The following is a 25789-nucleotide window of genomic DNA, read 5'->3' as shown; positions in this document are numbered from 1 at the left end:
ACCCATCTCCTCCAGTGCAAATCCATAACCCACTAACTCCCAAAACTCTAAAAATAAAATAATTTCTTCCTACTTCCTCTTTCCCATGAAACTTTCATTGATCAGGCTTATTCCTAGATTTCCTCTTATGAGAGGATCTAGAAATGGATGGATGGTTGGATGGATGAATGGATAAATCAATGATGAATTCGTTTATAAATTGATAATGATGAATTTAAAAATACTTTCAAGGTTTATGACAGTTTTCACCAGTTGAGTACTTGTAAAACGTCTTTTGTTTTCTCTACAAAGCTTTCTCCAGTGAAAGAGAATTGCCATTATTCCAGGACCCTACTACTACTCTTACAAAAACCCATTTTGAGTTTGGAAAACATTGACTAATTAAGACAAAATATTTAAAGCTGCAACTGAAAATCAAAACAAACATCAACTTTATTACTTAAAAAAATGAATCGGAGGATGTGATATAGATGTATTACATCAATAAGCTCTGTTCCAATTATCTACCATAGCTGCCTAACAGCCACCCAAAAATTAATTACTTAGTAAGAGTTATTTATTTCACTCATGAATATCCAACTTGGGCAGAGCTTAGTAGGGACAGCTTGTGTCTGCTTCATGTGGCATCATCTGGGATGGCTCCACCAGGCAGGAGGATCCACGTTCAAGGAGGCTTATGCACATGATCAGCAGGTTCCTTGGTAGGCTAGTTCTGACTGCTGCTGAGCCTGGCTGAGGGTATCAGCTGGAAGCCTTGCATCCTCTCCATGGGCTACTTGAGCTTCCTTGCAGCCTGGAGCAAGATGACAAGAGCAAACATTCCAAGAGAATAAGGAGGAAGTGCATATCATTTTCATGCCCTAGTCTTGGAAGTAACAGTATTATCACTTTTGCCATACGCTATAGATCCAAATAGTCACATACTCTCTGCCTATATTCAAGGTTAGGGAACAGAGACTACATGTATTTATTTATTATTCTTTTTTTTTTTCTTTTTTGCCCTCGGCCAGTGGAAGATGAGAAAGAGACTCCATTACTTGATGGAAGAATGATAAGGTTCTAAAGAGTGTGAGATGGGTGGTATTGCTGGAACCATCTTCAGAAAATAAAATATGCCACAGGCTTCCTAATACTGAGTCCCAGAATTAGAGAGACATACCCTTCTTGTCATAGGCAGCTCTGGTAAACCCACATTGATGCCAGCCCCTGTAAAACTTAGGGCATGGAGCAACTGATGGGACAGAAAGGTTACACTGAACTGAATTCTAAAACCCAATCCGAGCCAATTAAACACAAAGAATCATCGGCTAGAGTTTCTAAGAGAGAGAAGTATACTCTCTTACACATGATTTGATGGTGTGAAGATGTGAGGTTTATACTTATTTCAGATATTTTGTCAACATTAGAAGAAATAGCTAAGGAATAATGTCACCACACAGAGGAGTCAGAGACAAGAGATAATCCTAGTGGCATTATTCAACTGAATCAAATGTTTAAAGTTGGATGAAACATTGGACTTTTAATTTACATGAGCCAATACATTCCCTGTTATTAATATTTGCAAGCCATTGTAAGTTGGTGTTTCATTCATTTACCACCTATCCTCCTATACTCTGCATGCCACTAGGGGAGTGTCTCTCATAATGAACGACACTATAGATGATAATGATATATACATCTTGGAAATTCTCTATCTGTTCCTTTATTGCCTCAGCAACATATGGTTTGGACCTGGGCAAATTCTCCCCAAGACTTCCAGTTACCTCTGCTTTGGTGGGCTTCTCTACTTACTTACAGTGTCTCCTACCTCCCACCCATTCCCCATCCCCACCATTCAGCAACCCCCTCACCAATACCCACATCTTCTCTGATCTGATCACTCACATTCTTTTATCAGTTCTCCCATTTCCCACTTCTTCAAGTACAGAGTTCTCAATCTTGTCCCCTAAGCCTCTTCTTTTACCTTTCCAGATTTAACTCCCATGAACTTGATAATCCATCCCAACTTTATGACTCAGTTCTCTGACAAGAATGCACCTTTTTTCCCTCATTTCTCAATTTTGTTATTGCTGTTCCTTCTATGATATATGAAAGATGGCCACAGAGCCCTTGCTATTTCTTTCATCAAGAGGGGCAGTCTGTATATCTAGTACAAAGAAAGGACAAATATTTAAGGTGATGGACATCCTAAGTATACTGATTTGATCTTTACAAATTATATAAATGTATTAAATTACCACATGTAACCTCCCCAAAAAGAGTCTGAACCTTTTTTTGTAAACCTGGGTTGGTCTTGGGGACATGATTGATCAACAGAATGCAGCTGAAGTGACACTCTGGGATTTCCAAGACTAGGTTACCAGAAGCCTTAAAGCTTCTTCCTGGGCTTCTTAGAATATATGTCTCTTTGTTCTGGGTTTCTTGGAATGAATGATTTTTCTTGGAACACTTTCGAATCCCAGCCACTGGAATTCATTCTGTCAAAAAGTCCATGTCAGCCATGTAGAGTAGATACAAGATGAAATAAATGCTTGACCAGCCTTCAGCTGTGCTACCCATTGTGAAAAAGGCACCAGATGTGTGTGTGAAGCCACCCTGGAACCCTCAGATCAGTCCACCTGCAAGCTGAGTACCACTGAGTTACCTTGCTTGATGTTCCTTGGAACACAAGAAGAAAGCAGCCAACCTCTACCTAAATTCTACATGCACACAGTAGAGCATCTGTGGCCACTGTAGTTAAGGTGAAAAGGAAAAAGGAATGAATTATAGATCCATCTTAAAATGTTTACACACACAATAGAGATATCTTGAAATGGTTACTTTTTAAGTCATTGACTTTTAAAAATAATTTGAATATAGCAATAGATAACTAGAACACCCTTCGTCAAAGTAGGTCTAAGTTCACTAGAAAAAATCATAAGAAAATCTTACCTCTTTCTTCTACCTGAACTTAAAAGACAAGAATCTTTTGGATTGATTGATTTTGGACAAGAATCTATCATTGCAGTTTGATGGTGCTAGACAGGTTGAAGGAATATTTCAAGCATATGATCCTTTTGTGTATCTTGTTATAGTTGAATGTGTAGAGTTGGCAAGGTGTGGGCAAAAGAACATTATGCCAATGGTGGTAATATGAGGAAATGATGATATCATGTTAGAAGTCCAGGAGCAAGTATGAATGTTCCCTGAATAGAGAAACTGTCTGCCTTCAAATGACCCTGCATCTAAAAACCCATTTCTTAAAATGTAAAAGAAAATTAGCATTGCTGATTCTTCATGATAAACATTTTAAAATTATATTTTGCAATGAAGATTATTTCTATCTCTCCCCCACCCCATATTTTTTTTCTCTCACATTACTCCCTGATCCCTGCAAAAACAAAAAAAAAGGGGGGGGATTATTAAGTGTTCTAAGTTTTTCTGTTTAGCCAAATTCTGTCTGGTGTTTGTAATTTGCAACTGATCATAAAGTTTTACATATTAAAATAAAGAACTTTGCCATATTTGAAAGAAGACCAAGGTTATGTTATCCATTCATTTTAACATTAGACACAATCAGCCCAATGAGGAAGAGGAGGAAAAGGAGGAGAAGAAGAAAAGAAAGAGAGAGGAAGAGGAAGATGATCAAAGTGGAAATGTGGCCGGGCGCGGTGGCTCATGTCTATCATCTCAGCACTTTGGGAGGCCAAGGTGGGCAGATCACTTGTTTATAGACCTCCTATGGCATATACCTCTCCACATTTTTATAATTGCCATTTATACACGTTTTTAAGTTCCTAGAATATTGTCCTTCAAGGCAAAAATCCTGGTATAATCTTCTTGATAGTCTTAGGGCCTAATGTTACCAAAATGCCAGGGGTTTGGTCTTGGTCCTGTAGCTTGCTGCTTGAAGAGCTAGACCCCGAGACAACAAGAGTTGCCAGGTGAGAAGGCTTTATCTGGGTGCTGCAGCAAAGGAGACAGGAGATGAGTCTCCAACCTGCCTGACTACAACTGGGGGTTTATATAGCAGAGAAGGACTGTAGCTACAAGCAGGAAGGAATTAGGGAGCGATAAGGAAGCAATCATGATGAATGAGGGGTCTGAGCTCTCGTTATCTGGATGTGGTGATCTAGTGAGTTTCAGTCCCTTGCCTGAGGGTCAGTTTCCTGAGAAGAGAATTCAGATGGGGCAAATATAAGTTTCAAATTTTAAGAGCAGGAGAGTCAATTTCTATATTTATTCAAAAAACCCATAAACGTTATTTCTATGGCGCAATTGGGCTGATTTCACTAGCCCAGTGCTTGGATATCTTCAGTGCATTATTGAGTAAATAACTTCTCAGTAAATAACTGCTGAATTAAAGGAAGGTGGCGATGATGGCAGTGGTTGTGGAAGAGGCGCTGGTTAGTAGCCACGATGATTGTTTTTGGTGGGAATGTTACCGACGGTGGTGATGATGATACTGATGACAGAGGTGGTCCTACTGATGTTGGTGAGGTTGGTATTGTTGAGTCCTAACTAAGAGAAAGGAGCACTAAATTATCTAGGAGTAATATCATTTTGATAATCAAGGAAAATTTGGTGGTAAGCCTGATTGCCAGTCTATGCAACAGTTAGCAGGAGAAAATAGCAGACTTTCTCTGATAGCTTTGGGATCTGATGAATAGACAGCAGAGGCTACTGGGAGCAATTTTATCAGTCTCTAGAGAGTCCTAGCTGACTCCCTAAATGCCTCTTTGCTCCAGGACTTGGTTTTTTGAAGGAATTGAGCAAGGAATATGAAAGAAGAGGGATAAATAGTCACACCCAGAGTAACTTCCCATCCCTCATTGTCTCATGCAAAGAAAAGACATTCTTTAGAAGGGATCCTTCCAAAGAAAACATCCTGAGCATCTAAGTATCCTGCTTGTGGATCCCCAGTAGCCAGCACGCTGACTCACTGATATTTGTGCAGCTCCCATGTGCCAGTGAATTATAATGAGAATATTCTGGGCAATCAAATTACTGGATCTGAAGGGGATGGTGAAGTAGGGGTTGCCCACATAGGTCACTTTCTAGAAAGCAGGTTCCAAAAATGTCTTTCTGTGCACTGAGAATTGGATCTCACCATTCCAACAGAGAGAATACTTCCTGCCCATAACATACATAGACCGAAGGAATTAAAATGCAATGAGTTATTTGAAAGCTTATTGTACTTAAATCCACAAAAATTAGGTACTTTTCAACTTATTTATCCTGTGCTGTATTTAAACCACTTCCCTCCTGCCTTTGTTCTGTAAATAACCATTCCAAAATCTAAACTGCCTATCGAACAACAAAGCAATGATTCAGTTAATAATTATAAACCTTAACAATTCAGCATGCACCCACTTATAGAAGAACTAGATATCACTTGCCTGAAATATTTGACAGTCATACAAGAAAGCAATGGGCTACTTAAACAACGCAGTCATGTTGGGAGCTGTTGGGGAAGGGGTAAGGGCGGGGAGGATTGTTTTTGAATGAAACTTCGTCTACGTGGTTCCAATGGATTCTTTCCCACACAAGCTCAAGCCTACATCTCACAGAGCTATTAGGTCTGTTCACTTCCTTGTGCTCTGCTCCAAGAATTAGTGAGTCATGTTTTAAGCACAAATTCTTAACATAGGTGCTACCAGGGAACAAAGGAAAACAAAATGCCTCATTCTTTTATTCATCTTTTGAAAGGAAACTCATGGCGGAAACATTTGTATAACATTCCATTTATGTAACCTGAGAAATATCAGCTGAAGGAAAGAACAGTACAGCTGAGGAAGGGGACTGTGGTGCTTTCTTTCCACAAACCCATGCCCCTCCTAGACTATTAGTTCCTAATGTGTTTCACAGCTCGTGGGCCAGCAAGGAAATGTGAGGGCACATAGCGGGAGGCAGAGAGGTGGAGGGGAGCACATCAGGAGAGCCCAAATGCTCCAGCAGGTATTAGGAAATGCTTCAGTAGAGTGTGTGCAAGCATGGGCTGCAGAGTCAGGCAGACCACTGGCTGTGTGACCCTGGGCAGGTGGCTGAACGTCTCTGTGCCGTAGCATCATTGTTGGGAAGAACGAGGATAACAAAGAAACATACCACAGGGACAACAGAAAACCATGTCTGATACATAAACCAAATTCAATAAAGCTCCTTGGGTCCAATTCTGCTTTCTTCTCTTGGATCGGTCATTTTGCTCCTCTTAGTTCCAGTCTCCTCATCTTTCTCTGAATCTTTTATACTTGGGATTGGTGGAAAAGTTACAGAAATGTTCTGAAAATGGAAAAATGTCATTACAACCTAGCCATAGCTCACACATATCAGTGTGAACCAGGAATCCACCACTTGTGACCACAAAAGGGAAAGGAGAAAGAATACAAGTCTTTCCAGCTCTGTATTGCCCATACATCTTGGATATGTTGAAAAACCTTTACTGACTATCTTCAAGTTAGTTTATTAATGCTCTACTATTTTTTATTTCTGTCATAGTATGCATACGATGTATTAGACAGGGCTCTGGGTACAGATGGGCAGGGTTTAAATGACAGATTTAAGGCAGTGGCTCACACCTGTAATCCCAGCACTTTCGGAGGCCAAGGCAGACTGATCACTTGAGGTCAGGAGTTCAAGACCAGCCTGGCCAACATGGCAAAACACTGTCTCTACTAATAATACAAAAATTAGTCGGGCTCGTTGGCACACACCTGTAATCCCAGCTACTTGGGAGGCTGAGGCACAAGAATTGCTTAAACCTGGGAGGCGGAGGTTGCAGTGAGCTGAGATCACACCACTGCACTCCAGCCTGGGTGACAGAGTAAAACTGTCAATCAATCAATCAATCAATCAATAATGGATGTTCTCCTATGTGCCCTGGAGCAAGTGAATTGAACCCTGGTTTTTTCCTGCCGCAGGCTTACCAAAGTTAATTTTGTTCATTGGTCTATTCAAAGAACCAGCTTTTGCTTCTTTTTATCCTTTTTACTATGTTGTTTTCTATATCACAAATTTCATCTTTTGCATTGGCAATGCCCATGTATTCCCTCATGATTTACTTTGAATTTTCCCTAGATTCTTAACAAAAATTATTTATTTTCGGTGATAAAATAATAAAGGCATTTTAGGCTATACATTTTTCTGTAATAATAGATTTATTTCTAATAGGTTTTGACAACAAGTAATCGTCTTTTCACTGATTCCTAGATAGGATTTCATTTCTATTTTTATTTCTTCTTGGCTCTCAGGCTTATATTAAAGAACATTCCATATTCATACTTTCCCAGTAGTTAAACTTTTAAAAATTCTATTTACTTTGATTTTCTATTTGTTGGGCATATGAACTATAGCCCTAGATTTCTAAATTTACTGAATTATAATCAGAAAAGGGCAACTTAAAAAATCTATATTTGGGGGAAAATCATTATTATTTTTAGAGACATGGTCTTGCTCTGTCACCTGGGCTGGAATGCAGTGGTGCAATCATAGCTCACTGTAGCCTCAAACTCCTGGGCTCATGCGATCCTCCCACCTCAACCTCCCAAGTAACTAGGACTTCAGATGCATGCCACCACATCTGGCTAACTTTTAAAGTTTTGGGGGAGATGCGGGTCTCACTGTGTTGCAAGCATGGGCTGCCGAGTCAGGCAGATCACTGGCTGTGTGACCCTGGGCAGGTGGCTGAACGTCTCTGTTCCTAACCCTAACCCTAACCCTGACCCAGGCTGGTTTCAAACTCCTGGTCTCAAGGAATTCTCCCACTTTGGCCTCCCTAAAAGTGCTGAGATTACAGGTGTACTCCAAGAGTGCTGAGATTACAGGTGTGAGCCACTACTCCTGGCCCCAGGGTACTTTTTAAAGTTATTTTTTTATTGCAATCAAATACTGCGTTTTAAAATTTGTTACTTAGATGTAAGAGAGAATTAATATCCTCTCTGTATAGTTCCTTACATATATAAAAGCAAGCTTATTTAAATTACTCAAATAAGTATATCTTTCAGAAATAACTGTCAAGTTTTTCAATCATATTCTGAGACAGGTGAAACTGTTTTATCTTGCATTTCTGAATTGTTCATTTTACTGTTACATAATAAGACACTGATTAGATGCTTTGGGTTTTGAAGTTTTTCCTTACCTGATTGGCCAACTCTCTAAGTCTCAGTTTGTCCATCCATAAAATAGAAGTAATAATGCTTGTATTGTAGAGTTGTAAAAATATACAATGAGAAAAATATTGTGAGGTACCCAGCATAGTAGCCACCATACAGTAGACAATAACCTATTTTACTTATCTACCTTTCATTCCTTAAGCTAACTATCTGTTAGTCCCAAGAATAAAATCTTGGGACTGGGAAAAGTCTTCTTAATTTCTATTTAGGGGCCCTGGATCATTGAGATTCTTCTTTCCTGTTAACTACCAGGCTATGGTTTTGAAAGAATCTCTGTTAGAAATATAATAGCATCATTCTCGACAGAAGAATGGAAAACTAGTGTTCTAAACTGGATCAAAGGGTGTCTTGTGAAATAATGCAGTCATTGTTCTCTATAGTTTTGCTCCAATAGGTCGAGGATATACTAGTGTATCAGGGGTAGCTATGGATCCTGGGATTTCCCCTTTACCACAAAGGAGATGATGTAGGTGTGAAATTCCAGGCACCTTGCCCATCTTTTGTAATCCATTCTTCTTTTTTTCTCTCTACCGGTTGCTTCAGATTCTAACTCTACAGCCCACCTGGCTTAGAGTGCTGATGCCTTCTCAAGGCTTCCTCACTAAACTTCCTAGAAGCTATGTTCCAAGGAAGGTAGAATCATTGTTCTGGAAAACTAACTAAAACTACATTCAATGCTTATCAATAGATGACTCACTCAACATATTAACTTTCACATTTTAAATTATATGCTCTTACTCATTAAATATACACAAAGCTTTTTCTCTCTCTCCTCTTTCTCCCAGAAGTGTTTGCAAAATTCTTTCTTTTTCCTATAAGTTTAAATACTTCTACAAAGTTATGTCTTTTATGAAAGAGAAATGTTAGTAGCAAAAGGTACAACATTTGCTAAACAGGTCAGGTGGCATCTACAAACACATCACCCTGAGTTTTCACAGAAAGCCTGAGAGAAGATGTCATGTTCACTTTTCTGAAGACAAAACAGAGGCTCAGAGAATCAGCTTGCTGAAGGTTTCACAGCTGGCAGATCTAGGAATCTAAACCATTTCTGTTATCATGGCCCATGTTCCATTTGGTTATGCTCTCCTCCCACAAACCTCCCTTAGGTTTTGGAAACTGAAAAATGTATGTGGAGTGATTGCCTGAGGTTCCTCTAGTTAGAATTGATCGATTGAGCCACATCTACAGCAATATTAGATGGGGAGGAACCCCATGAATCCTCAAATCTCTTTTAAGAAAACCATTGAGGGTCCTGAATGCTTATATGCTCCATATGGACATTTGGTGCTTTTTTTATTTGGCTTAAGTGAAGCAGCGTCATTGTCTGGGGTAAATACCCAGGGTTCATCATCTCGTGCCAAGAAGATTAAGGACACAGACCACATGAGGAGTGAGTTTAGGAGCAGAGGGTTAACAGGCAAAAGAAACAGAAAGGAGACCAGCTCTCTCCCTTGTAAGAGAGAGGGGCTCCCAAAAGGGGAAAAAACCACCCCTTGGTGGACTGCACCAGAATTTATAGGCAGGCTGAAGGAGGTAGTGTCTGATTTACGTAAGGCTCACAGATTGGTTCAACCAGGTGTGATGTTTACATAGTGCAGAGGGAAAGGCTGGTCACCCCACCTGAATCTTGTTAAGTAAATTGGGTCTTTGCCTGGCGGGGGCCATATTGTCTTCTCCTTACTGTACACATGGTTTGGCAAAGAGAAGGGAAGATGGAGCCACTCTTTTGAACGTGCCTAGTCCCACGTAGCCTTTTCCTATTGGCACAACTGTGGGCATTCACCCGTGCAAGCTTCCAGCTTGCTTATCGATGTCTGCAGCTTGATTATACAGGCTGCTCTTTGTTAGAAAATGATCTGGGGGCTGCTTTTCATTAAAAGGAAAACTTTACCAAGGACTCCTGTACCCTCACTATCTGCCTAAGTAATTTCTTCCTAACTCCTATACCATGAGGACTGACATTCTTCAGAGGTAAGGTGTTATGCTGCAAGTTTGTATTATCTGGCAAATTGATTGGAAGATGTTACAGTAAATTATCTCCAAAGATGATGCCGTAAATTAATTATTTTCCTCTATGCACATGATACTCTGCCCATCTAAATTTATAGTCTGCTTCTTATTCTCTTAAGCCCGGAGTGGACTTTTGACTTGTTTTGGTGAGCAAAATATAGCAAAAATGATGCTATGCCAGTTCCAGGTTTATTCTTTAACAAGTCCGGCAGCTTCTGCTTTCATTCTTAAAGCCAGCCACCATCTAAGACATCAGATTAACCTGAGACTACCATGCTGTGAAAAAACACAAACCAGCCACATGGAGGGGCCACATGGAAGAGGATGAGGCACTGTCCATGTGAATGAAGTCTCTCAGATCTTCCATCCCAGCCCAGACACCAGCTGGATACAGCCAAAGCAGTGACTCAGTTGATACCACTAGACAGAGAAGAGCTGCGTGCTGAGCCAAGGCAACCTACAGAATCAGGAGAAGTATTTTTATTTTTTGTTTAATCCATTAAGTTTTAGGGTGTGTTACTACACAGCAATGGATAATTGGTGGATGTTTAGGTCAAGAATAGACAAAAATTAAAAATTTAAAAAAAAAACTTGTTCTAATGGCCCATACATAATCCACCAATCGCCAGGAGTTTGCAACTCTGGCTGAACATCAGAATCACCTGGAAAGTTTTTTAAACTACAGATGCTCAAAACCTAATGGAAGCCTTTAAAATGCAAAACTTTAAGGCCTACACATTTGCATGTTTTTAAATTCCCTCAATATATATAAAATGAGCAGTTATTGTACTAACCCACGAAATTAAAGACTCATTTACTTTAAGAAGTTCCTTTTTCAAAATGCAAATTCTTTCAGGGAGTGATAAATCAAGCAGATGGTCACAGGATTACATCTTTAATCAGATTGTTTTCTTAACTCCTGGCCAGGATTAGCAAATGTAGAGTACAGGAGAGTTAAAGACAAAGCGTGCACACACCTGACCAGGGAGCTATTGACTGAGGTCCCAAAGAGATGTCATTAGAACAGCCTACGGTGAGCTTGGGCCTAATGTGTGCCTGGAAATTGGAAGACAGGTGCAAAAGGTACAGTGGAAGATTGACAAGGCTGATTACAACTATTCTGATGTCAAGTCACTGAAAATCACCCCAGGAGTGGCCCTTAGAGCTTGTTATTTAGGAACCTAAGAAATTATTATGGAGGTTACTAAAAGGGAGCACAGTAAAGATCCAGTCAGATAACAATACCTGTGCTCATACCTGACCTCTCAGAAGGCCAGGATATGAAGTTGTTCTGATTCCTCTTCCCTAATCAAAGAAATAGAATGTGTCTAAAGATAAGTCCAAGAAGAGTCAGAGTTCAGTGTTGAAAATGGAGTGTTGAAGAAAGAAGGCTTTTGTTGTGAGCCAGGGAATTCCTATGTCTTTGTCTTTTCCTTCATATTTCCCCTAAGCTGCCCAGACCACCTTCCTCACAAAGCCTCACAGGGTGGTTACCTGTCCCTGAGGAGTGGTGAGTCAGCTCCCTCTGAGAACTTTTCACTTTTACTATTTCTCTCTTACTGAGTCTGTACTAAGATACACCTGGGGGTTTTATGTTCCCTAAAGAAAGGAAGTGAAACGTACTGCGTTTGCTATACTACTCAACCTTCCTTTCTCGATGTGGAAAGAACAATAAATCTATAGTTCCTGAAATCTCTGTACTTCCTGTGTTGCTTAGTCAATAAGAAGAGAATTAGCAGGTACTGAGCACCCACCATATGTTAATTGCATTACCTGCATTCTCGTATCAATGATCATGCCCTATGAGTTATACTTGTTGAAATAAGTTTTGTGATCCCATTTGACAGAATAGGACACTGAGGCTAAGATTTTGAGGTTGCTTGCCTAAAATCATATAATTAAGAAATGATGGGAACAGGATTTGAGCCCAGATTTGGTTGACCTATATCCTATAATTCTAGCCAACGAAGTATCTCTGCCAAGAATTTAAAAAACATCATTATTTCAGGGACTGGAGTGGGACATTTTCAGCAGGTCATTTTGTTAGCATACGAACATAGCCTAACCACCTGCTACTTCAGATCAAAGTCAAAATCCAGCAGCATTTGTCTCACCTGGAAGTAAGTACTATTGACGCATGCTACTCAAGTGAGCGCTGCTGACAGGCCACATTGACATCATCTGGGAGCCTGTGTGAAATGTGGCATCTCAAGACCCACTCCAGGCCTACTGAATTAGAGTCTGCATTTTCACAAAGTCCGCATGTACCTTAGTAGGCAGATTAAAGTTTGAGAAGCACTGACCTAAATTAATGTGTTCTAATTATTTGAGCCTGATACCTCGCTGATTTTTTTTTTCTAGACACAGTGCTACTTACATACTTGAATTCCTAGGGACTTCACATCTCACAATGGGGGGGGGGCTTGAAACCCAAATAGGCAAAATCGGGGATTGCAGACTTCCCAGTAAATTAGTGGCAGACTCAGACCTAAGACAAGTCCTTACCAGATGCTCAACACCTGTCATTTAGACATCATGTATTAAGCTCTAGGTCTGTGCCAGGAACCTTGCTAGGTGCTGAGGATTCAGTGGTGAAAGAAATAATTTGTGCCCTCAAAGAACCCCTGATCCATTGAGGGAGACAGATACACACACGAGCAATGATGAAACAATATGGCAATGGGGAGACAGAGTGACACAGGTGACATGAAGCTTCCAATAGGAGACACTTGGAGTCGCCAGGCTTCGTAGAAGAGGTGCAGCCTTCACCAGACCAGGTGCCACCAACTTTGTGATTAATTGATGTTCCAGCTCCCCCTCTATCATTCATTCCCCTTTCTCCTTTTCACTTGTCTTCACTCCATTCTCTTTACCATCGCCCCTTGGCCTGGGTCCCTTCTACTTCTCAGATTCCCATCTTTTCCTTCAAGGCTTTTCCCGCCGGCTCACCCTAATCCACAAGTTCTGCTTTCTCTTAACACCTGTAACTTTTCTGTATTCTATCTGTTTCCAGATCCTCCTTCCCACCATCACCACCGTAGGAGCCTTAAAAACTAAAAAGCCCCATAACAGGCCCTACCCTCAACTCTAGAGATGATTCTAGGTCATCACTTTTTCCCCAGAGGTGCGTGTGCAGCAAGGGTTGAGATGAGAACCTTGTTGACCCCGCTCGCCTGCCATCTACCCCTAGCAGCTTGCATTACGGAGAGAGGCAGAGTTTATAAAGGCCTCTGCACCCATCATCCCATTTGATTCCCACATCAGCCCCATAAAATAACAAGTAAGAGGTGCTTAGTCCATTTTACAGACGGGAAAAGTTGCCCAGATCTGGGACCTATGTCTTCTGACTCGCCCTGTGCTGCTTGGAGAATATGTGTATGGTTAGAATGAAGGCAGAGCCCTGCCTTGCTCTTTCAATGCCCCCATTTCCCTAGCCTAACGTGTAAGCTGCTCAGCTCAGAGCTAACTGATGGTTGATGGTTGATGACAACTGCTTATTGAAGGAGGCATGTGTCATTTTCCCAGGTCTCGAAGGTCTCCACCTGAGAAAGAGGAACTAGGAGTTGGGTGTAAATCAGAAACCATATGACCAGACACACTTGAGTACACTCTGTGAGAAAAGGGAAGGATGCGGACAGCCAGAGGTATTGGAACTTCCCTCAAAATCAATCAGGAGTCATGTTCTGATCAGAAGCGCAGATAAGAGGATCATGAGGACTGAAATGTTCTAGGGTTTCGTTCCTTCCCACCCAGCCACCACCTGCTATTCTGTCTGAGCAGTGCTCTCGTGAACGGGACCCTTCTTACCTATCCTTGCCTAGAAAGTAAACATGGAAACACTATGAAGCTCCCCTCTCTCCTGATTCTGAATGCAGCCCAGGAAGCAGGACTGATGAGAGGAGCCCTTAGCAAACATAAACTTGGGCAGGAAGGGGTTGGGAGTGAGGACTAGGAAAAAAACCTTCTTTTGCTTTCTTTTTTTGTAATCTCTTTGCTAGGTTTTCTCCATGTTCTGCTTCAGAAATAGACTGGATATGTCCTATGTATGTTTTATTCCTCTCATCTCAGGAATAATTTCCAGTTCTTAGAAAAGAGCAAGGCAAGGAACGGACAGGGGCGGGCTGAACGCCTCCCTGCTGTGAGGAAGGAGGCACGGATAGGGCGCACAGGAGAGCTGACATTATACAATCCACATATCAGCATTTCTGGGGCAGCCAGGAGGTTATTCCTAAGGGGAGCATGTTCTAAACCAGCAGAAAATAAATGCTGCTTCAAAAATAAGCATTTCAGGCTGTGACTTTCTTGGGTCAGAGAAGCCTTGTTATTTTTCAGAGTAAATCTGCCCCAGCACACACGGCTGCTGCACTAAAAGGGCTTATTTCAGAAGGCACTGGGTCCTCATTTTCATAAATAAATAAACCCTCACAGGCCTTTGGAATCTGATTATATTTGGGACAAAACTCCTAAATATAGGGCCATTGTCTGAAACCATGTGACCCACCCCAGTCTTTTAACTTAATTGTATCTATTAAAGAATGGCATGCTTCCAGGGCCAGGATTAGGCTGTAAGCTGGTTTTCAACAAATATCATGGGTTCTTTTGTGTTGTTTGCAGGGGAAGTGGGGACAAATGACTTTCTCTTGATTAGAAAAGCTAATACTTTCATTTCAAAACACCAAGAAAAAATAAAACCCTCTTCATTGGTGTTTGTCATTTTTCTTGGATAGGACAAAATCCTATTCTTAGAGAAAAGCCTAACGCACACATCCACCCTCTGTGTTGCTAACTGGTGGAGACGTTGGTTTCTATCTTAGCGTCTTTTGTTAACTGACCCATTCCCAACTTTATTATTATTACTATTATTAATTAATATTAATTATTATTATTTTGAGACAGAATCTTGCTCTGTTGCCCAGGTTGGAGTACAGTGGTGCAGTCTTGGCTCACTGCAACTTCCACCTCCTGGGTTCAAGCAATTCTCCTGCCTCAGCCTCCTGAGTAGCTGGGATTGCAGGCACCTGCCACCACCATGCCTGACTAATTTTTGTATGTTTAATATAGACGGAGTTTTGCCATGTTGGCCAGGCTGGTCTTGAACTCCTGACCTCAGGTGATCTACCTGCCTCAGCCTCCCAAAGTGCTGGGATTACAGGCGTGAGCTACTGCACCCAGTTCCAACTTGATTAGTTTAATTTAGAGGAGTGACGTCAACTCTATTCATTCACCAGAAAACTATCTACTAGTGTGGACCAAGTCTGAGGAAACACTTGGTCTATAGAACAGATGGCTGGCTTGCCTTGATGAGGCTGTCTGTTAAATGGGTAGGAAGACATTAATAAATAATTCACACCATAAGCCATCTACTTTTATTGGAATAAATTCCTTGAAAAAGGGCTGTGAAGACATAGGCCTGGACCTTGGAATATAGGCAGGGGGTTCAGGAACGGCTTTTCTGAGGCAATAACATTTCAAATGAGACTTTCAGGAATAAGAGTGGGCTAGGGAAGAGAAGCCGGAAGGGCAGGTGTTCTTGGCAGGGGGGGTGACCAGTGTGAGTGTCCCGAAAGAAGGCCAGCTTCTGCCACCATGCCCGGCCTGGAAGCTAGACAGGTAGCAATGGTAAATGCATGGCATGTGATTGGAACACAGAAGAGGGATACCAGCATCAAAAAGGCTTCCTGGAGGAGACACAACTGAGCCAGGTGAAAGGAGGCAGGATGAGGTACATTTCTGAAAGAGGAGATGTGGCAAGGTCACAGAGGCCACAGGGACTTGGGGAGTGAGATGAAGCAAAGTCCAACTCTTATTGCAGGGGTAGGAAGCTGGGGAAGTGTGGGCAGAGATTTGAAACCATCACATGGAGATGTGGAGAGAGTGGGAGCCCTGGAGGGCCAATGGGGTGTTGGTAGAACAAGGTCGAATTGAAGTGTTTGGATGAACGCTTCGAGTGAAGCAAACTTAGAAATAGGGCCTCCTCGTAAAACTGAAGAATCACACTTCAGACTTGCTCCAGGTTAAATTTTATTCACAAAAGCAGATGGCTGTGGACTGGATTTGGCCCATGGGCTGTGGTTTGCCTACTTCTGCTCCAGACAGGAGACTGGAGGTTCAGGGAAAAGCATACGGTGTATACTAACCATGGTGGCAATCTCTTTTGGAGAGGAATGCGTTAAGTGAAACCATCTTGCTGGCATCTCTTTCTGTGCTGGTTGGTTTCTTGTGGTTCAGAAACACAGTGAGTAAGTCAGTCAACAACTCTTGTGCAAGAGTTTTCTAGGTTCCAGGTCTGTGCTAGGACCCAGAGATCAGTGAGAACAAAATGGAAGGGACATCTTTGTGCCCAGTCAGTGAGCTGGCGCATGTTGATTGTCCACTATGGGGCAGGCTCTCTACCAACATCTTGAGATTCAGTACTGAACACTTTTAGTGGCACGTGTATCCCTCCATCTGTCCATCCATCCACCCAGCGACTTAACAAGCATGTCATGAATTTCTGGCAGCATAAGACATGTTGGCAGAACTCTGTGGGATTTATTGGTAACCCAGCCATGACTCTTGCTTCCAACTTGCCTACCTTCTAGAGAGAGAGATAAGCCAAGTGCATTAAATATCCAAGATCTGAGGTGGACAGGGTAATGTACTGCCAGCAGAGAACAGATGGGGATGGAGTGGGTGCTCAGAGCAGAATAAGATGACTTTCAGCTGGAAGAGATCAGGAAGGCTGACAAGATGACGTCTAGTTTCCTGTTAACCCTTTAAAGTGACATGTGAGTCTCTGCAAGGATTACAAGCAGATTTGAAAAGACAATGCTCTTTTGTACATGCTATTAGCCCTCGGGTCCCATCAGGGCAAGTCTTACAAATGCCTTATGATTTCACAGTCCTGGAGATGGCTCCTTTCTCCTACCAGCAAAAGTATCTTACCCAGCACGGTTTGCCTATTTGCTAGGAATTTTCATATGTGTCAGCTCTTGAGTTGAGCACTGAAGGGAGTTATTAATAGAAAACAATAATAATTCTTGCAATAACTCTGTGCAGTGTATTGTTCCATCTATTTTAAAGATGGGGAAGCTGACGCTAAGAGGAGTAAGTAGCTTGCCTGGTATTACAGAAGAGAGGGAAGCAAGCACGGAACCCATATCTCTTGACTCTCAGATGATTCTCTCTTTAACAAACTCTCTGGTTGCCAGTCTTCAGATTAGTAGCCTATAATTTGCTTTGACTTCTTCCTCCATTCAGGTCAGCTTCCTGCTTGACATTTCTTTCTCCACTCCACTTCTCAGAGATGGCTCTTTCTGTTTTACTCCCACAACCAGCTCCATGCTCATCATTATTGGGTCAACAAACATTTATTTTCTGCCCACAGGGGATCATAGTCTATTATCCAGGATTTTCCTGGGTAATAAATTGGCCTTCTCACTTTTTACTTTCCCCTTTCAAATCTGCCGATCAGATACCAATAATAAGCCATCTCTTTAGTGTAATGTAAGACACATTCACTGATTATCTAACTTGTGGCAGGCATTGTCCTGGGTCTTGAGGAAGAAAAATTATAAATTTACAAATCTCATAGTTTACAAAGCATTTTATTGAAGCCAGATAGGCTTCAGGATAAATAGCAAACTTCATTGGAAATGGTCATAGGGAGTCTGGGCAAAAGAAACACTCTCAATACAGAAAGAAAGAAAAGATGGGTTTTCTGAAAAAAAGAAGCAGCAGCTTGTGCAGTATTTGGCAGCCCCAGCCAACAGCACAAGAGGAAAGGGAGAAAGAGCACCTCATTCCCAATTGTGGGGCAAGAACAGATTCAATATAGCTATTTAAGAAGCCAAGACAGAATTACATGGGTAGGGAGGATGTCCTGTTACCAGAGCCCAAAAGTTTAACACCCTTTGATCACCTTCCGTCTAGAGAGACCACTCAGCAAAGGTCGTTGGCTATGATAATTAAACTGTTTTTCTAAATAGAAGCAATTTCAAGAAGGCAGGTTGACCTTTGGGAGAATTTCTAGCAGCAATCACTTCATGATTGATTGGGAATATCTGCAAATACACGTGTCCTGAGAGATGAATGAGAAATGTGGGCAGTTACTGTTTTCCCAATGAGTCTATTTGTCCTTGTGGAACACTTTAGGGGAGAGTAGCATTGAGGAAACAAAAATGGCCCAGGGATCTTGGAAGCTCTATCTGTGAATGTGTTCCTCAGTTCTCGGATTTAGGGGATTGGGGAGGGATGTGGAAAGCGTAGACAGAAGGCACTGCAGAAGAGGAGAGTAAATGACTTTAGGTCATTGAACTGGTTTTTGATAGAAATCAAGTTAAGAAAAATAGAAGTCAATAGTACTAAGTTTGAACTTTATCTTTCTAAAAACTGCTTCTGTGGGCAGAGTTCATATGCTGGAGGAATGAATCATAATGACACCCCTTGGTATGACCCTGGGGAGAATAAATGTGACTTATTTGAGGTTTCTGAGCATGACTTTCAGAAAGAAAACAAGAGGAGAGGGAAATACCCTTTCTCTCTGTCACACTGTCAGGTTAGAAACTCACTTTAGGGGCCACAACCTATGACAAATACGCTCATGCAAATTCTGCACTCGCTTCCACGCTCCATTTCTTTGCCAACTATGTAGCTAAGCAAAATGGAACAAGAAATAGTGTCTTGGGAGAAATAAAATTGCTGGATTAGATACAGGCCACCTTTATATAAAGAAAAAAAGTTAAAATTATGCTGCTGGTGAAATGAGTCCATCTGGGTTATTGTGGAATTTTATGTGAGACTGAGATAGCTGATTAAGATGATGATGCTTGAGTATTATCATTTTAGTAATAAATATTTCCAGAATCAAAGTGAATAATATGTAGGGAAGAGGGAAGCAAACTGCAGCCATGGGCCAGCAGCCTGGTTTTTTGTTTCGTTTTGTTTTATGGTTCTTGAGCTAAGAATAATTTTTAAATTTTGAAGCGGCTACATTTTATTTTATTTTATTTTATTTTATTTTATTTTTTTTTTTTTTTTTAGGCTAGTCTAGTGAATACATTTTAAATGCTTATACAAGCACTGAAGTGATAGCTTCAATTTTGCCTGTTGGCACACAAAGTCTACAATATTAATTATCTGTATCTTCTAAAAAACAGTTTGTCAGCCCCTGGGATAATAAATAGTAGATATAGGCTGGGCATGGTGGCTCTTGCCTATAATCCCAGCACTTTGAGAAGCTGAGGCAGGCAGATCACCTGAGGTCAGGAGTTCGAGACCAGCCTGGCCAACATGATGAAGCCCTGTTTCTACTAAAAATACAAAAAATTCTCTGGGTGTGGTGGCACATGCCTGTAGCACCTGTAATCCCAGCTGCTCAGGAGGCTGAGGCAGGGGAATCACTTGAACCTGGGAGGTGGAGGTCGCAGTGAGCTGAGATTGCACCATTGCACTCCAGCTCGGGCAACAAGAGTGAAACTCCATCTCAAAAAAAAAAAAAAAAAAAAAAAAAAGAATGTATAGTCTCCTGGGTCAAAGAGATCTGAATTTGGATTCTGCCTAGATACATCATTAATTAATTTCAAAATACTTACCAAGTAGGTATTCTTTCTTCACTTGGCTTCCAAGATACCACCCTCTCCTGAATTTCTTCCTTCCTCACTCACCAATTCTTACCAATCTTCTTTGCCAGTTGTTCCCAGTCTTCCTGATCTCTCAGCACCAAGACCATGGCTCAGGTCTTGGCCCCACTCCTCTTTTCCACCTGTACTCACCGGGTGCTTGTGCTGAGTTCATTCTTCCCATTTTATTTACTAACACCAATGTGCTGATGACTTCCAAATTTATACTTTTAGCCCGGGCCTCTCCCTTACACTCTATGGTCATAATACAACTATCATCTTTAATATCTCCATTTGATGATGAACATAGATCTCAAACTTAATACATACAAAAAAGAGCTTCTGATCTTCATCCCCAAACCTGATTTTTCTAGAGTCTTCCTTGTATTGGTAAATGATAACTTCATTCTCCCTGTTATGTCGGCTTCTTCATTGGAACTAGGCATCGAACTTGTCTCAGAGCTGATATAAAGAATAAACGATCCTCAATCGCTGATACTCTTGAGATCGTTTATTCTTTATATCAGCTCTGAGACAAGTTCGATGCCTATTCTCAGCAATCTATCGCAAGAACAGAAAACCAAACACCGCATGTTCTCACTCATAGGTGGGAACTGAACAATGAGATCACTTGGACTCAGGAAGGGGAACATCACACACCGGGGCCTATCACGGGGAGCGGGGAGGGGGGAGGGATGGCATTGGGAGTTATACCTGATGTAAATGACGAGTTGATGGGTGCAGCACGCCAACATGGCACAGGTATACATATGTAACAAACCTGCACGTTATCCACATGTACCCTAGAAAAAGTATAATAAAAAAAAAAAAGAAAAAGAAAAAACAAAGAATAAACGAGATAATACAGTTTTACTGCTTCTCATAATACCTACCACATTCAGCATTCGGTAAGAGTGAGGAGAGGAGAGCATAACCTTCCAATTCTTTCATCTAATGGCTATGTTCTTTCCTTCTCTTTCAGACCCTTACTATCTTATCCCAGAACCATTACAAAAATTTAGTAACTGGTAGCCTTGATTTAGTAGTAAAGTGCTAAATACAGAAAATATTATTCTCCTCATTTAAAGATGAGGAAAAATGAAACAGCCAAGATGCCCTAGTCTCCCCTCTTAGCAAGCACCGAAGTTGGAATTTAAACACCAGCCCATCTGAAAAGCCAGTGTTCTCCAGGCTCAACCTCTGCAACACAACCTTCACCAGCTTACTCTCAGGTGAAGAGCAGACCCTACGAGGCTAAATATGATAACAAAACAGGGTAACTGGACTATAGGAGACAAGAGCAGGGCTTCTTCAACCGAGCTAACATATCAGAATTCTCTGAAATTTTTATGCAGATTCCTGAGCTTTGCACTAGAACTACTGAATCAGGTCGGGCCCAAGAATGTATACATTTTTAAAGCTCCAAAGGCATTTTTGAGCAGTCAGATTTAGGCACTCCTGCTCCAGGATTTAAAAGGAAGATTTCATAATATTTAGAGCCAATAAATATAATACAATAACCTACAACTCTCAAACCAAAAACCATATTTTCCAATATATAAATGGGCAAAGGGCATAAAAGGAGGATTTACAAAAGAGGAAGCAAAATGGTTAATAGAAATATTTCAAGTTATGAGACCTACTTATATTCAAATAATACAAACTTCTAAATGTTAATAAAATGCCATTTTAGCTGCCAAATTAGCCAAGATTTTATTAATGCAGATACAATATTCCTGTGAGTATGTGATGAAATGAGCACTTTCATAAACTACTGAGAAAGCAAATATTGGAGCCACCACTTTGAAAACCAATTTGGTAGCAAGTACCAAAGTCTTGGAAATGTCAGTAGTCTTTAATTCAGAAACTCCCTTATACAAATATATCCAATAAAATTATCCAAAAGGAATGAAAAAAAAATATACTGCACCTAAAAGACATTTATAACAATCATTTACAAAAGCAAAATAAATAAAAATAAGTGAAATGTTAAACAAGAGAAAATGTGAATTATTCAGCATCATTGTATTATTAAGCAGTTATCAGATCTTTCAGAATACACTATATTATTTCATTTTACACAAATAAATAAATAAATATGCCGGGGGAAATGTTTGAGTGTCCCTACATCAAATTGTTAACAACAGAGTCTGTGAGTGGAGTGTAATATTATTCTACACATATAAATTTGTTCAGACAAATTATGCTAAATCTACAACTCAAAATATGATGTTTCTTCTTTTTAGAAGGTTCTACCCAGCTTTCTATGCTGGTAAAATATTTTTGTTTTAAGAACTAATGCAAGTGTCATCTCCCCTAGAAAATCTAAGTGTTTTTTACCCAAGCAGTGATCCATTTATCCCCTTTATTTGTTAGCATAGATTACCTGTATTTTAGCACTTACTTGCTATTCAAAAATTATCTGTTGCTGTATTTTTTCCTCCTAGCAGACTATGAGCTGCCTGAAGGCAAGATCTGGGAGTCCTATATGGTCAAAAGTGTTTATTAAATTAAAGATAAAATGATAAAATTCCTTGAATGATAAAATTCCTTGAAAGATCAATGGAAACCTTCCATTTAGTGTCTGTGACTCCATCACAAAGAATGCTGTGCAAATTGCTAAGAGGGTAGATGACTGTTTTTATCACCAGAAAAAAAAAAAAAAGAACAGAAAATGGTAAATAGTTATCTCATATTGATGAGATGGTGGATATATTAATTACCTTGATTATAGTGATTATATCAAAATGTATATGTGTATCAAGACATCAAGCTATGCACCTTAAATATATACAATATTTATCAATTATACCTCAATAAATGTAAAAAAAAAAGCTGTGAAAGACTTTTGGCTTCTACTTAGGATATAGAAAGCAGGAAAGAGTAGCACTCCTAGAGGTACTAGGACATAATGCTAAAGAATCTGCAAATTCGGCTGGGCACGGTGGCTCAAGCCTGTAATCCCAGCACTTTGGGAGGCCGAGACGGGTGGATCACGAGGTCAGGAGATGGAGACCATGCTGGCTAACACGGTGAAACCCTGTCTCTACAAAAAAATACAAAAAAAGTAGCCGGGCGCGGTGGCGGGGGTCTGTAGTCCCAGCTACTCTGGAGGCTGAGGCAGGAGAATGGCGTGAACCCGGGAGGCGGAGCTTGCAGTGAGCTGAGATCCGGTCACTGCACTCCAGCCTGGGCGACAGAGCGAGACTCCGTCTCAAAAAAAAAAAAAAAAAAAAAAAAGAATCTGCAAATTCACAGCTTTTTATTTTTATCTTTACTTTTGTAACTAATCAGAGAACTGAGGTCGCAGGACAACAAACTGGTCCTAAATAAAAAGTAAGAAAAATGCCTTCAGGAAGAGCCAGGACATGAACACATGTTTTCTTAGGATAGACGCCCCCAGTAACCATACAGCCTGTTGATGATAACTCAACTAATGTTTTAAAAATTGGTAAAGGCTGAGTATGGGTTAACATAAGATTATGGAATCCCTGGAAGCCATAGAGAAATGGGATTCACGCTATTCATCGGCTCTTCTCAATAGACTACAAATTTCATCAGCTGTAAGATGATTGGAGGCAGGGTGAGAATCCTAAGAAAAATTTCCTCATGGCTCATATTTCAAAGAGAAAAATAGCAGCCAGTGTAGGATTGGAATAAAGCCTTACAGAGATTCTTCACTATATCTCTTCTGTAGAACACATAGCTCAAGCTTGTAAGAAAAAGGCAACAAACAATGTTGGCCTTGGGACAGCGGTGAAGACCCACTGCATCTGGGGAGAAGCAATAAAAATAGACTCTCTATCTCTGAAAGAAAAGCAAGAATACATGCTGAGCTCAGATAAACAGGTCTCTTGCAGTTTAGGAAAGGGCAGTATCATGGAGAAGGCACCACTATCGGGGTATTCAGGAACACAATGCCTATGTGAAACTGAGCCTCAATTCAAACAGCAGAAAACACTCTGTTTCTCTCCTCAGTCAGCAGCAGGTTCCTGCTATGAGAGGACAAGAGCATGTGAAAAAAATCATCTTATAACATCAGAAAAAAGACCTAAACCTGACAGTGGAGCAGATCCCGAGGAACACATCTTGCACATGAGTCTCCAGTCTAAACACAACGTACCTCTAGAACTTAAATCTTATTGTGCAGGAAAGGTAAGTTACATAATTTGGATATTTCTCCCCTCTAAATCTCTTGTGGAAATGTAATCCCCAGTTTTGGAGGTGAGGCAGGGAGGAGATGTTTGAATCATGGGGATGGATCCCTTGTAAATGGCTTAGCACTGTCCCCTTGGTGATGAGTGAGTTCACATAAGATCCGGTTGTTTAAAAGGGTGTGGCACCTCCTCCCTCTCTCTCTTGGTCCCGCTCTTACCATGGGATATGCTGGCTCCCTGTCACCTTCTGCCGTGACTGTAAGCTTCCTGAGGCTTCACCAGAAGCAGATGTCAGCATTATGTTTTCTGTAAAGCCTGAAGAATCATGAGTCAATTAAACCTTTTTTCTTTTTTTTTGAGACAGAGTCTCACTTTGTTGCTCAGGCTGAAGTACAGTGGTATGATCTCAACTCACTGCAACCTCCACCTCCTGGGTTCAAGCATTTCTCCTGCCTTAGCCTCCTGAGTAGCTGAGATTACAGGCACCCACCACCAAAAAAAAGTAATAAATTTTGCATTTTTAGTAGAGACGGGGTTTCACCATGTTAGCCAGACTGGTCTTGAACTCCTGACCTCAGGTGATCCACCTGCTATGGCCTCCCAAAGTGCTGGGATTACAGGCATCAGCCACTGCCCCTGGGCCTTTTTTTTCTTTATAGGCTACCCAGCCTCAGGTATTCTTTATAGCAATGTGAGAATGGACTAACACAGAAAATCGGTACTGAGGAGTGGGGCATTGCTATAAAGATACCTGAAAATGTGGGAGCAACTTTGGAACTGGATAATAGGCCTGAGATAAGAAGACTTTGAGGAGTGCAGAAGAAAATAGGAAGATGAGGGAATGTTTGAAACTTCTTAGAGGCTGGTTAAATGATTGAGACCAAAATGCTGAAAGTGATATGGACAGTGAAGTCCAGGCTGATGAGGTCTCAGATGGAAATGAGGAACTTATTGAGAACTGGAGCAAAGGTCACTCTTGTTATGCCTTAGCAAAGAACTTGGCTTCATTGTGTTTATGCTGTAGAGATCTTTGGAAGCCTGAACTTAAGAGTGATGACTTAGGATATGTGGGAGAAGAAATTTCTAAGCAGCAAAGCATTTAAGATGTGACCCGACTGCTTCTAACAGCTTATACTCAGATGCAGGAGCAAAGAAATGACTTAAAGCTGGGATTTATATTTAAAAAGAAAGCAAAGTATAAAAATTCGGAAAATATGTAGCTTCGCCATGTGGTAGAAAAGAAAAGCTCATTTTCAAGGGGAGAATCTAAGCAGGCTGCAGAGGACCCACTTGCTGGAGAGATCAGCATGATTAAAAGGGAGCCAAGTGCTAGTAACCAAGACAACAGGGAAAGGCCTGAAAGGCATTTTGGACATCTTCAAGCAACCTCTCTCATCACAGGCTCAGAGACCAAGGAGCAAAGAATGATTTCATGGGCCAGACCCAGGTGCCCACTGACCTGTACAGCCTTAGGACACTGCTCTCTGCATCTAGGCCACTCCAGTTCCAGCCTCACTCAAAAGGCCCTAGGTACAGCTCAGGTCATAGCTCTGGAAAGCACATTCTGTAAGCCTTGGTGGCTTCCATATTGTGTTAAGCCTGCAGGTATTTAGCACGCAAAAGTAAAGGAGGCTTGGTAACTTCTACCTAGATTTCAGAGGATATGTAAGAAAGCGTGGGTGACCAGGCAGAAGCCTGTACAGGAGCAGAGCCCCCACAGAGAGTCTCTGCTAGGGTAGTGCCAAGGGAAAATGTGGGGTTGGAGCCTCCACACAGAGTCCTCACTGAGACACTGCCTAGTGAATTCACTGGTAGGAATGGGGCCTCTACCTTCCAGCCCCTAAAATGGTAGATCCACTAGTAGCTTACATCCTGA

The 25789-nt window shown here is 41.1% G+C and overlaps 1 long non-coding RNA gene across 1 annotated transcript in view; it reads right to left on the bottom strand.

Annotated features, from left to right (window-relative positions):
• Window positions 1–413: 413 nt before the first annotated feature.
• Window positions 414–25789, bottom strand: part of LOC126961835 (uncharacterized) — a 118683-nt gene continuing 93307 nt past the window's right edge. Inside the window, exons 2-3 of the long non-coding RNA XR_007728440.1 lie at window positions 25373–25512; window positions 414–793 (exon numbers count right to left, since the gene is read on the bottom strand). This is a non-coding gene — a long non-coding RNA (uncharacterized LOC126961835). The remainder of the gene's footprint in view (window positions 794–25372; window positions 25513–25789) is intronic.

Source organism: Macaca thibetana, chromosome 8 (assembly GCF_024542745.1).
Source record: "Macaca thibetana thibetana isolate TM-01 chromosome 8, ASM2454274v1, whole genome shotgun sequence".
Classification (NCBI taxonomy): Eukaryota; Metazoa; Chordata; class Mammalia; order Primates; family Cercopithecidae; genus Macaca; species Macaca thibetana.
Note: the sequence above shows the minus strand (reverse complement) of the source record. Positions and strands in the feature narration are given on the sequence as shown.